The sequence below is a fragment of the Numenius arquata genome, chromosome 11, assembly GCF_964106895.1.
Source record: "Numenius arquata chromosome 11, bNumArq3.hap1.1, whole genome shotgun sequence".
NCBI classification, from domain to species: domain Eukaryota; kingdom Metazoa; phylum Chordata; class Aves; order Charadriiformes; family Scolopacidae; genus Numenius; species Numenius arquata.
In genome coordinates this window covers 8631877-8644234 of record NC_133586.1, presented here as the reverse complement: position 1 = coordinate 8644234, position 12358 = coordinate 8631877, and positions in this window count along the sequence as shown.

The window sequence follows — 12358 nt, the reverse complement described above, 5'->3', positions numbered from 1 at the left end:
TGGGGTGATCTGGTATTTGGAGGGGCAGAAAGAGAGGCTGGGATGGCTAGATGATCCATGCTGGATCCCTTTCTCCTGGAAAAAGTTCAAAACAACTTCATAAGCCTTTTAGTGTCAGTCAGAGAAATTTTCCACGGCCATAAACCCTGACATGGTCTATAATTACACACGATCTGCCCACTCTGGAAAATTGATACTTACATGGTCCACTGGGCCCTGTGTCCCTGTCAAAATGCAGATCAGCCATTCCCCATGGGATGGCTGAACTCTCCTTCCAGACAGAGCACTAAAAGAAAATGGATGGGAACTTGTTTTTTCGTTAATCATAGCTTCTCTCTCCTTAAAGTCAGGCTCCAAGGGATCCCAGAAAGACTTCGGGGGCATGTGGTGGGAAATAAAGCAGCTTTCTCGAGTGTCTGGCTGGGATGCATCCCTGTTTGAAAGCCTCACAAGCCAGCGAGGTAGGGTAGACTCACAAGCCAGCGAGGAGCTCAGATGTGCCCAGGGGGCTGAAAGTCTCAGTGGTGCTGAGTCCTGTGGGTCTTCAGAGCAGAGAAAGTGTTGGAAGAAGGATGGAGACAATGTGGATGGACAAGAGGAATCACCAACCCTTGAGTTGGCAAGTTCTGGGGAAGAAATTATAGCTGCAGAGAACTAGTTGCGTCCTTACTAAATCTGCTGGTTCCTCCAACGTAGCATGGCTCCTGCATACCACGGACCCCAATCCTGGGGTCCCTTCCCCACCTTGTTCCTGCCTCTCTTCAGCCAGAAAAAGAGGCAAAACTGGGGAAAGCACTGGAGTTTTTGAGCCTGAAAGAATTAAGAGAGGAGGCTGATAAGGACTAGGGGCTGATGCAGTTCATCAGTAGCAGAGCTGGTGACCCACAAAGTCACTTCCAGAGCCATGACTCTACAGGGGCTGGGCAGGGCATGTCCCAGAACTGCAGCAAGGAGAGGGAGTGTGTCCCATGGAAAGGCAGCCCAGCTTTGCCAGGAGGTAGTGAAGGAGGCTGGGGAGTCGTGCCTGCTCCAGAGACTGTTTGGGGCAGGGGCTGGCATCAACGGAGGAGCCTCAGTTTCCCTCCAAAGAGGGAGAGAGAAAAAGCAATTACTGTCAGCGAACAGCAGGCTGACACCTCGTCAGTGCCTGCAGTGACTGATATCTCCTTCTTCTGAGAGATTAATTAACTGAAAATAATCATACACCAGGAACTATGAGATCTTGTCTCTGCAGAGGAGTCCTCTCCCCTCTCAGCAGCATGCTTGAGCGGGGACCCCTCGGCAGGTGCCTAGGGGACCCCATCGTGGTGCTTCAACCTCCCCAGCCACCAGCCCAGTGCTTTCTGCAGGTACCAAGCACAGCCAAACCCCGAAAACAGTCCCCAAAGGGCCAGCACAGGGAACAGTGTGGCCAGGGCAAAGCGACGGTGACAGCTAGGAGAGCTAAGGGGCAGAAATTCAGTTTAGAGGAGCTGGGAGGCTTTGCAGCCTCTTGAGGTACACCTTCCTGTGGTTGCATCAGGGTTTATAAGCTCCATCGTGGGGTCCCCTTTGTGGCAGGAGCAGGGCATCCCACAACTGCTTCTTCATCTCCTGCCAGAGCTGAAGCACCGGTTCCTCGGGAAGCCCACGTCTAGCAATTAATCTCCCAGACATCTTCCATGCCTCTGTATCTTCCTTCTGAGCTGACCCCTCGCTCCAGCTAAGATTTTTCTCCTCCTGAGTTATATTTCATCTGTCGAATCTGGAGAGATGAGGTGTGTGGAAATTTTGCAGATCCACCTGATTTCTGCCGCTTTATCCAAGCTTCACCCGCTTCAAAGGGCACAAATGCAAATATTGACAAGTTCAATAAAAAGACCCATCTAGCAGGTAAACAGCTGAGTAGGCTGTCTAATGAGGGGGTGCAGGGAAGGTATTTGAAGATAAAATCAGCATTTTTTACCAATTGCTACATGCTTGCCTCTTGTCAAGACCCTAAATAATCCTGAAATATGGGCACACGCAGTTGTTAACCTGCCTCAGCCCTTCCCAGCAGCTGATCCCAGCCCACGCGGGGAAGGTGGCTTTCTCCTTGGTGGTGAAAAGCCCAAATCCCCCATGTTTACTGAGGTCGGCACTTTCCACAGAGCAGCAGCAAAGTCCCTGGTCACCAGACTCCCCCATCACTTGGCCGTGCTGCCCTGCCCACAGCCATCCCCTGCTCCCTGGTACCTGATATACTAATTCAGCCCTTCCTTTAACGATATTTGCAAAGATTTCCACTGGCGGAGCGGGATGCTGGCCACGGTCTCCACCACGCTTACAGCCCACGGATGTGCTCCTCTCGTCCTGGATCGATCTCCACGTCGGAACTGGTGCTGTTTGATCTGCTCATTGCGATGCAGTGGAGGGGAGCGAGTCCAGGGAAGGGGCCTCCTTGGAATTAAACCGCTTCTCTAATGCGATTACAAATGGCTGTTAACCCTCGTATCAACATGAAGGAATGCTATCTAGGGGTTGTGGGGGGGGAATGAGACATGAAAGTCCCTCCTTGCTCTGTGCTAAATGAAAACGAGGGGTGCTCTGTTACTAGGAATTATTAGGCTTCCCCAGCTCCCTTGCAGGGGGTTGGGAGATTTATTTTATATTTGCAAAGCTCTTTGAAGAAGGGAAACATCCTAGAAATGTTGCAGGTACCAGCACCATTGCTCCCAGTGCTGCTCACACTTAGGTGAGAGGATTTCAGCTACGGGACATTTCCCACCTGAGGATTTCACAGCATGTCACCTATGTTGGGCATGCGAGGAAGGTGCAAGTATTGTTATCATGTCATTCTAGCAAATGGACAAACAGGGATGCAGAGCACAGGGGAACTGTTGAACATCTCTCACAGAGTTGGGATTAGGTGGTAAGAGTCCTATTCTGCATGCTATTGTGATCTCCACCTAGGGGATACTTGGACTTGAAGCCATTGGTGTTTAGGAAGCACCTCTTGACTGACAATGTTGCTGTAGAGGCACAATGTTCTCTCTGGAAATCAAGAGCAAGACTTGGGTTTTTCAAAAACCTTCACGTGTGGGAGCAGGGTAGCTAAAATACTGTTTGGACCATTACTTTTTTATCCTGAAGGATCCAGGAGAGATCCAAGTGATCACCTCTAACTGCGTATGTCTCCCCCAAACCAGGCCAAGCCTCAAGCCCACCCACCTCCTCCTCCAGCATCCCCTTAAGCCTTAGGAGGAACTGAAGATGTGCCAGATGAGGGCTCTGTTTCACCCTAACCATGTTGCTGGTCTAGACCAGGGGACCCTCGAGCTACAACCTTGTTGGAGCCACCAACCTCCACTCCACGGTGCTACTCGATGCCAGGAGGGATGGTTGCTTGGACGCCAAGCTGAACATTACACAGCAGACTCTGATGAAAACTAATTTTCCCCCAACCTCCCCATTTTGTCTTCACAGCAGAAACATCAAACAGGCTGTACAGAAAAGAAGAAAGCCGTAATAGAACAAGCTTGGCTTGGTTCCCGCCGTCAGTTTGGTTCCCTCCATCAACAATCAACCAGGACAGGAGCATCTGCTTCACTCGGAAGGGCTCATAAGCATCATCTGTGCACCCCAACACAGAAGCCATGAGCCTTTTCCCCAAAAACTGTTATCAATGTATAACTCTTCAGCCAGAGTGTCTGCAAAACCCCTTCTAACCTTAATTTCTATAAAACCCCACTGCATCCTTGGCGTGATCAGAGGCAGAGGCAGCCACTGTCTCCTGAGCTGGAGTGGGGATACGTACGATGCCCAGGGAGGTCTCCAAGGAAGATGAGCAGAGGGTGGGAAGGCACCATCCCAGGATGGGCCAGGGAGGGCAGGGACAGCAGAGGCACAGGACATTCTCGGAGCACAGACAGTAACAGCCTTGTCCATGCTTCTCCTTTCTTCCCCTTGACAGCTTGACAACCTAACAGGAAAAATGAAGTCAGTGAAGGGAGAAATGCTATCAGGAGCCCCGTGCTAAGAGGGCAGACAGGCCAGATTGGAGGAAAATGAGAAGCTGTCCGGACTAATGCAATCATTTATCACATAATCTTGCTCAGCAGTTGGGCGGGGAGCCTGGCAGTGCCTGGCACTTGGAGGAGGCTCTCTTGGCCCCTTGTACCCTCTTCCAGTTGGTGAGGACTGTTTCTCCTGGATTCTCCGGGGCTTGAGGTTTCCCTTTCACCATCTTGTAGTGCTTATGGTACCTGCCTCATTTAGCTCTCGCTGTTGTCCCTTCCATGCTTCCCTCCTTCCCAGAGCCAGACCTGGGCTTATGCTGCTTTGTTGTGGACCCTTTTTCAGAAAAGATGGCATCTCATCAGGTCATTGCTTGTGTTGAGACATTTCATCACCAGGCCATTTTGGCTCCACGCTGTGTTAGCTGCTCGCCTGGAACCTGGATTTACTGCTTCCTCATCCCTGGCCATAAAAAGAGGCATTGCTGAAACGCCACTGCAAAAAAGGGGTCAGCATGAAAGCGTTACCAAAAGGAAGCAGCAAGGGAATTTCTCTCCCTGCTCATGTTGCATCTTAGGGTTTGCTCCGCGTTTGGGCCATATGTGATCCGCACCCCAGGGGAACGGCTGGACATCAAAGGGTGACTTCTGGAGAGGATGAGCTCATTCGCCCCTGCTCGACCCTTCCTGCGAGGCAGGGGGGTGGGAGCTCTGTGACCACCCGGCAGCTCTTCCCCGGCCGGGGATGTGAGTGTCTGGGGCAGGGAACCCCACTGGTTGCAGCTGCTCTGGCTCCATCAGGATCTGTCTTCCTCCTCTTGAACCTGTAAATTGGAGGGAGGCTTATGCTTGTCTTTAGAACCATGAATCCCCTGTGCTGCTAGTGTGGTACTCAGCGCCGTTTGGACCAGCACAGCAACATCTCACACTGGGGATGGGTTATCCACGTGGAGTTTCAGTGCCAGGTTGTGGGACCTGGATGCCCACCGAGCCACCTCTCCTGCACCTTGCCTCTGCAGCTGGTGTGCATGGGCTTTGCGATTAACATCATCTTCTGGATCTCCAGGAAAGCAGTGATGTGCCAAACCATGTAGCTAATTTGTAGAGGCCCCGTCACAGATGAGCACTTAGCTGTGTAATTACTAGAGCTGGCCACAGGACGAGAAAGCCGACTTCTTTGTTACCGCTCTCAGATTTTGTTGTTTGTTTCTTTTCTGAGGAAAGCTAAACCTTCAGGCACTGAGAGATGAGGGCTGGGTGGGTGTGCAGGGCACTGGCTCAGGGCTGGGGAACATGGATTCAAATCCTTTCTCTGCTTGAATTATTTCCCCTCCTGGACACTTCAGCATCCCATATCCCTAATGCTCCATCTGCAGACCTGCTCCCATGTGTCCTCTCACCTTTCCTGGCTGTGGAAACCAGCTTGTTTCCAAGAAACATTTTGGCTGGGACAAAGCTTTCTGCAATGTTGCAGCCAGATCCAGCAGTTATTCCTCCTTCAGCCAGACTCCTGGATGGGCCCCTGCATGCATCTAGCTCCATTGCCATGTCTTCACCACCCCTTTTCAGAGCAGCTTCAGCTTATGTTTTTGATAGGCAGCTGCTCTTCTTTTAAAGAGCTCTGTGCCACCTCTTTCCCCGAGAAGAGCCCAAATCCAGCTGGAAGAGGTGTCACAGCCCTCCTGTGCCCGATGAGATCCTCCTCAGAGACAGCTTAGCCACCTCCAGCCCACACACATCCACAGAGCTGTTTGCCACCCAAACAGCTCCCGACCTTCCTTCCCTCTTTCACAGAAGAACCATCAGGAGAAAGACCGTCAATTCCAGGAGAAACATAGCCCCTCTGTGGCAGGGGACAGATCTGGGTGGCACTGATGGAGCCTCCCAGGGCTTTCCAGCTCTGGCTGTCTGCTGATGCAGTATTGGTTCAGGTCCAAGGCAAGGGGGAGGGTTTGCCAACATGCACCCCATGCTGAGGACCTACCAAGCATGTAACAACTACAGCCACCTGTTTTCTGGCTTAGCAACGGAGAAGTAAAATTTCTCAGACCGCTGCCTCCTCCAGGAACATGGAGTGTTAATTATTATTAATGACTCCCTGTGACTTTTGTTATTAGCAATACTAATTAATTGGATTATTACTATTTCCTCTCTTGGATATGATTGGGGGTGGCACACAGAAGTAACAGACATTGCTTTCAATACAGAAAAGGGACAAGAGGGAACTCACACGATGTTATTTGGATAATACAAAGTGGCAGAGATGACCGGAGATCTGGGAGACTTGTCCTAGAGGGGATAGACTATGATATTAGCAATGCCAGCACCAAACCCTCCACAGGCTGGATGCTTCAATTCAATGCGTCTTTTTGCTGTTTTCCAGCTATAAAGAAACAAAAGACTAAAACTAGTCCTTAGTTCCAAGACTCCTTAGCTCCCTGTACCTGAATCAACGGTGAGTCACTTCAGGTGGTTTGCCAGGCAGCTCTCCCAAGGCTAAGGCCAGGAGAAAACTGGAAGCACATAGTGTCTGTACATGGCACAAGAGTGCCTTTGTCCCCAGATCTTTGTCTTATCACACTCAATCAGCCGTCCCATGGAGCTGCCCAAGGCACCTGCCCATCACACCAGTTCCTCCTTGCTTTGAGCTCGGGACGAGCCAGTCTTCTCTGTGGTGAGACCCGTCGTTAAACGCATGGCACAGCACCGATTCACCAAAAATAGCTCTGAAGAAAGAAAAAGAGAAGGAGTGTGTGTGCAGTTACATGCGCGCGCATGTGTGTCCACAAACCCATTTGCTGTTTAGGTGTCAGAAATAAATTTTACCACTGGAGTCTGCAGCATCTGATTAGTGAATTATTCAGTTTGGAGATTGCCTTCGCCGTGACCTCATTAGTAACCCCGAGGTGAGTGGGACGCATTAGACTAACCACCAGGCTGTCACTGAGGAGCAGAACTGGGGCATTAAAATGGATTAAAGTGCTTTACCAAGAAGTGTGGCACAACTCATAAAAAAAAAAAAAAAAGACAAAAGGGAAAAGAGAGAGGGATAGAAGGGGGAGAAAAGAACGACAGACCAATAAAATAAATAAATAACCCATCCTGTTAAGCTGGCAGCCTGAGGATAAACAGGCAAGCAGGCGGAGGGGCACAGGAGCCCCTCTGTGCTGGCAAAGCACGAGCCTTCACCCCGAAGCCAGAGCAGATCTGTGGCTGGGAAGGGGCTGTCCACTCTGCCAAGGGAGCCAAGCATCTGCTCAGTGAAATCAGTCCTTAGGATGCCAGCCAAATTTCCCTGGCTACCCAGGAGAGCCTCTACTTTTGACCCCCATTGGGCTGACAGCCAGCCTTGGACCTCTTCTACGTCAGGGCAGGTGATGTGGGCCTGAAGGAAGGTCCTCACATGGATCTGACCTCTAAGTGGTGGTGTCCAAGTTGGGGGCCTCAGTTGTTCCATGCTGCTGGCTGCAAATGGGAGTCTGGTGGGGACATGCACACATCTAAACCTGCCCGTGAGTGGGATTTACTCATCCGAAATGGGGTGGAAGATGCGGCCCACAGTAATCATTCAAGGACCATGGTGACCCCCTTGAATGGGGCACGATAGAGAGAAGAAGAAGTGAGATACCCCATTTTATGTCTTCCTGACAAGCCTACAGAAGGGAAAGGGGGATGGGTTTGTACCACACTCCCTCAGGGTCAGCTATTCTTTCCTGGGGGGGAGGCGTTGGCTGATGTGAACAGCTTTCATGTGGGGATGGGCCTGGTGACTGATGTGGTTGCATTTGTTTGCTCAGCAGCAGTTGCAAATAATGGATGCTAAAAGGCTTTGTGGTTCATTGATGGCCATGCTCATAACCACATACTCTTTATCTAGTCCTGGGGAAGAAATGCAGCCCTCTCCATCTAACTTCTCAGGTCCTAAGCCCTGCCTTCAACATGATATTGCCTTGGTCCCTTTGCTGTGTGCACAAGAGACCCTATTGGTGAGAAATGCTCCAAGGTGGTGGCTGGACCCTGGGAGATTATCCAAGGATCTGTTCCTTCCTCCTGACACGGCAGCTGCTAGAAGCCTGGACATGCACCTGTAGAACTGGACCCAGACCTTTATGGGGTCTCTGTGTGGCAGTGCCCATTGAGTACATTTGCTTCTCCCACTTCTTTAGTGACAGTACTGGGAGCACCTTATTGCCAACTTACATCAGGGCCAGCCTTCAAGAGGACACTATGGGATTTCTCTGTGTCATCTGGTCCACACAGACATGATGATCTCCCAGGTTTCTTCATTGGAGCCAAATGTTTACTTTTCATCTAGCTGCTTCTGTTCAGCTTGGGCCCATCTGTAACTGGGGAGACCCCTATTTAGTACTTTTCCCATGCTACCTATCATTAGTTTTCCAGCCGTCCCAGCCTGTCCATCCCAGGCCACCTGGGCTGATCCCTGGGCCAATGCAGGAATGGAAGCTTGTTGTCCATCTCTTTTCCTCTGTGGGGTTTTGAGTATCTGGGACTAGTCAGAGCAGGGCTGTGTTTGCTGACCCCTCATCCTGCCCCATTTGAATCTGTCAGGTGTGCCTTGGCCTCTCATGGGAGGCTATAAGAGGAACAAGAAGGCAAAAGGAGGGTAGGACACAACTATCTGAGTTCTATTAGGTTTAATTGTCCCTATATTATTATACCTGAATGCACAAAGAATCTTAATTGAATCAATTTCAAACACCCAGGGCAAATTAGCCACTCGATAGAGGCGAGCTGAGAAGGGAGCAATTCAGGCTGTCGGTTCACCAGGTCTTTCCTGAATCCTCCCTCCAGGCAAGTACGGGAAATTCATTCGTTTATTGCTGCTTAATAATATATACTTATGCACTGTGTATCCCAAGCTATTTGCATTGTCAAGTCATGTGCACTGATGTGGAAGCTTTGCTTTCCCTTGTGTTGCTGCTGGTGTCATCTTTGAGCGTTTGCTTAACGATGACTTGATGAAGCGAAGGGAAAGATGCAGCAGAATTGAAAAATGGCTGGGGGGGCCCAACCAGGGCTCTCTGTCACCATCCTGGCAACTGCTGGACTGTGTTAACTGAGCATCTAGCGGGGACATGCACAGAAGTACACCTTCCCCCTCCAATGACAGTATCCACATTGGCTTTGTTTTGAAGGCCAGGCAAATTTCACTCCACTGATTTCTAGGAGAGTTGTCTTAGTGGCATTCTCATATCCCATGCAGATTGTCATTGCCTCACCTTAGCCCCCTCCAAAAAATGATCAACTAAAACCAGAAGAAAGTGCCACACCAACTAAACAGGATACTCCTTGCACTTCACCTTCCTTTTTCCAGCCAGCTTGCTTTGGTCTCCTGTGCCGCCACAGAGACAAAGGGACATGATGGACCTATCCCAGGATTGCCACCACTGCCTCAACACCTCCCCGTTGGGCTTGTCTCTTGAATCTTCTGAATTTGGAGGCTATGCTTGTAGGGTGAGTTTGAAGGGCAGAAGACCTGTTCCCTTTTCTTATGCATGAGTTTCTTCCATCTTGTGTTTCCTGTGTGAGCTGGTTACAACCCATGTTTTCAGCGATAACAGGGCTGCATGTCATGCCTTCTCACAAGGCTTCTCCCAGTTCTTGTTTCTTGCTTAGTTACTTGGAAAAACTCTTCTAGCTCTCTGGGCAGGGACACCTCTAGCAAGTCCCCTTTGCACACAGCTGCCCATCGCAGTTCCTGGCTGGGCAGCAAGCCAGGCTGTGAGATGCTGCATGCCTGCTCGTGAGACACAGCTTGGGATGCGAATGCAGACATGAGAGCATCCCTCAGGACATTCAGGTTCACTTTCCTTGGCACTAAATCATCCATAAGGAACCTTGCTTATCAGCACAGATGGATTATCCACTGGACTAAAGCTGGACCTTTCTCATAGAATCATAGAATGGTTAAAGTTGGAAGGGACCTTGAAGATCATTGATGATCTTCAAGGTCCCTTCCAACCTAGGCAATTCTATGATTCTATGATTCTATATAGTTCCATCGCCCCCTGTCATGAGCAGGGACACTTTCCACTAGACTAGATTGCTCATCCACTCATTAGAGATGAGCACTTTGCAAAGGACCAGCCTGAAAATCAATGCCGGACAAAAGCTCAACCCCATTTTACCTGCATCCCATCCATCCCATCCCAGCGGGTATCAGAACCCTCCCAACAGCTGGTGTCCCCTTGGTCTGCGATCGGCACCAGGCTCCACTGCCAGCCCCAAAAACATCCCATTCCCAGCTCCCCGGCAGCCAGAGGAGGGTGGCATCAATCCCTGCCTGTTTTGTAAAGCAAGGCTGGAGTTTTCTCTTGGCCATTTGCTAAACAGCTGGAGTGCTCCCTGTATCCAAGGAAACCTGCCTTAACCTGCTGCTTACAGGGAGGCTTCTGTTCGTCAAGTTTCTCTCGGCTTTCCTCAGAGCTCCTGGGTTAAGATTTTGGGAGATCTATAAGGGGTGAGGCACCTGCCTTGTTCTTGCACTCCCAGCCTCTTGTGATCCCCCAGTTTTTGGGAATTGAGCCTGTGTAGAGCAGAATGGGAAAAGCCCTGATTTCCCCAGTTTTGTTGCCACTTAGTTGCAGTTTCACAAAAACGGAGGCAGAGCCCTGAGGCTGTTTTTCTGCTTCTATTTCCTTTTTCCTTTCTTTTTCTTCTTCTTCCCTACTCCCAACATTTGCAGTGGGCGAAGCGCAGTGTAACCACCCACTGCCGAGATGCTCTGTGCTGCATCTCCAGCTGGGGTCGTGTGCGGGAGCTGAGCAACACTGGTAGAGACACAGATGAGGGTTTTGGAGGAGGTGGGAAGAGTGAAAATCCAGGAATGCTGGAGAAGCTGGGAGAAACCTGTGGGTCAAGCCGTGTCCATGGCTGCGGCCAGAACCTTCCATCTCTCCCCTAAAGCAGGAAAGACTGAAAGCATCAGGGAGAGCAGAGAGCAGGCAATGTTCTCAGGTCTCTCTAGACACTTTCGCTTCCACTGGTCCACATATAGTCTGTGGACATGGCTGTCAGAAGCTCCTCGCCCTGCCAAGCAGCTGTATCTGACCCTTTGCAGGTACTGTATCTCCTCAGACAGAGTGCAGCTCTCTGTACTGTCCTGAAGCACCTGAACCCATCCCGTCCCATGTGACACTGCAGCATTCCCCATCCTGCCTCCCTGCACCCCTGCTTTGTCCCTGCTGTCCCATCTCCTCTCTCAGAAGCAGCACTGATCCCAGTTCTCCTTCAGAAAGCTCACAGTCCAAAAAATTCCCATTTCTTTCCCCATTTCTTCTGCTGCTCAGGAGCCGGGTGCAGGCAGGAGGGTAGAAGAAAACCATAGCCCCGTGGGGTGGATCTGAGCGGCTCTGAGCTCATGCTGGGGCTGCAGGATGGGCTGCAGGGGTGGAAGAAGGTGCGGAAAGCCCAGGTAAAAAGCCCAGGGAAGGCAACTCGGGCAGAGAAGGGCTGGAGGCCATGCCAGGTTTCCCCAGGCTCAGGAGCAGCATGCCAAAGCAAGCAAGGAGAAAAGAGCATCTGTCGTCTCCCTGTCCCCATCCAGCTTGGCCACCACAGCCCCAGCCCGTCACTGGGTTCATCCCCATTGCCCTGGTGCCAGTGGTTGTGGCATCTTCAGCTCTGGTGCTGCTTCGTTTTTGTGCCAGCACGTCCCGCCGGCGCATCCCTGAGCATCTCCAGGAGGTTAAACGGTGCTCTGGGAGCTGGAGGCTTCTTCTCTCCCTCCAGCTAACCCATAACGCGTGGTGCTGTAATGGCTGGGCTGCGCTAAAAGCCTCTGCCTGCCCGCACTGGAGCGGGGCCGGGCGCTTTCCCGGAGCCGGGTTAATGCAGCAGCAGCTGCAGAGCGCAGCCGTAAGCAGGGTTAACACACTCGCTCTCCCCCAGCTCCCCACGCTGCTGGGGAGGTTAAACTCCTGCCTTGGCCTTGCAGGAGCTGGTCTTCAACCCAAGGCGAGAGCGACATTGCTTCCTGCGCTCAGGTTAAGCATTTCTTTTGCTTTCCCTAAGGTGGCAGTACAAATCCCCTCGATGCAGCATCCTCCCGCAACACAGTATTTAAGCTCTGCATCCTCCAAGGTGTCCCTCTGCCTCCCAAAGCACCCGGTACTGTGTTTCATGGCTTGCTCCCCATTCGTGCCATCCAGCAGCCCAGTCTGGCCCCGAGTGGCTCCTGGGGTTCCAGGGCACCGCGACACTGACCACTGCTGGTGGCAACGGTGGTACCCATACCGGCCCGGGCAGGATGATGCACTGGGGGTCTGGCAGTGAGGGGCAGCTTGCAGGCAGATCTAGGAGGGCTGACAAGCTACCAGGGTCTGGTCAATAGGAGGACAGATGATGGAGAGGTAGAGAAAGCT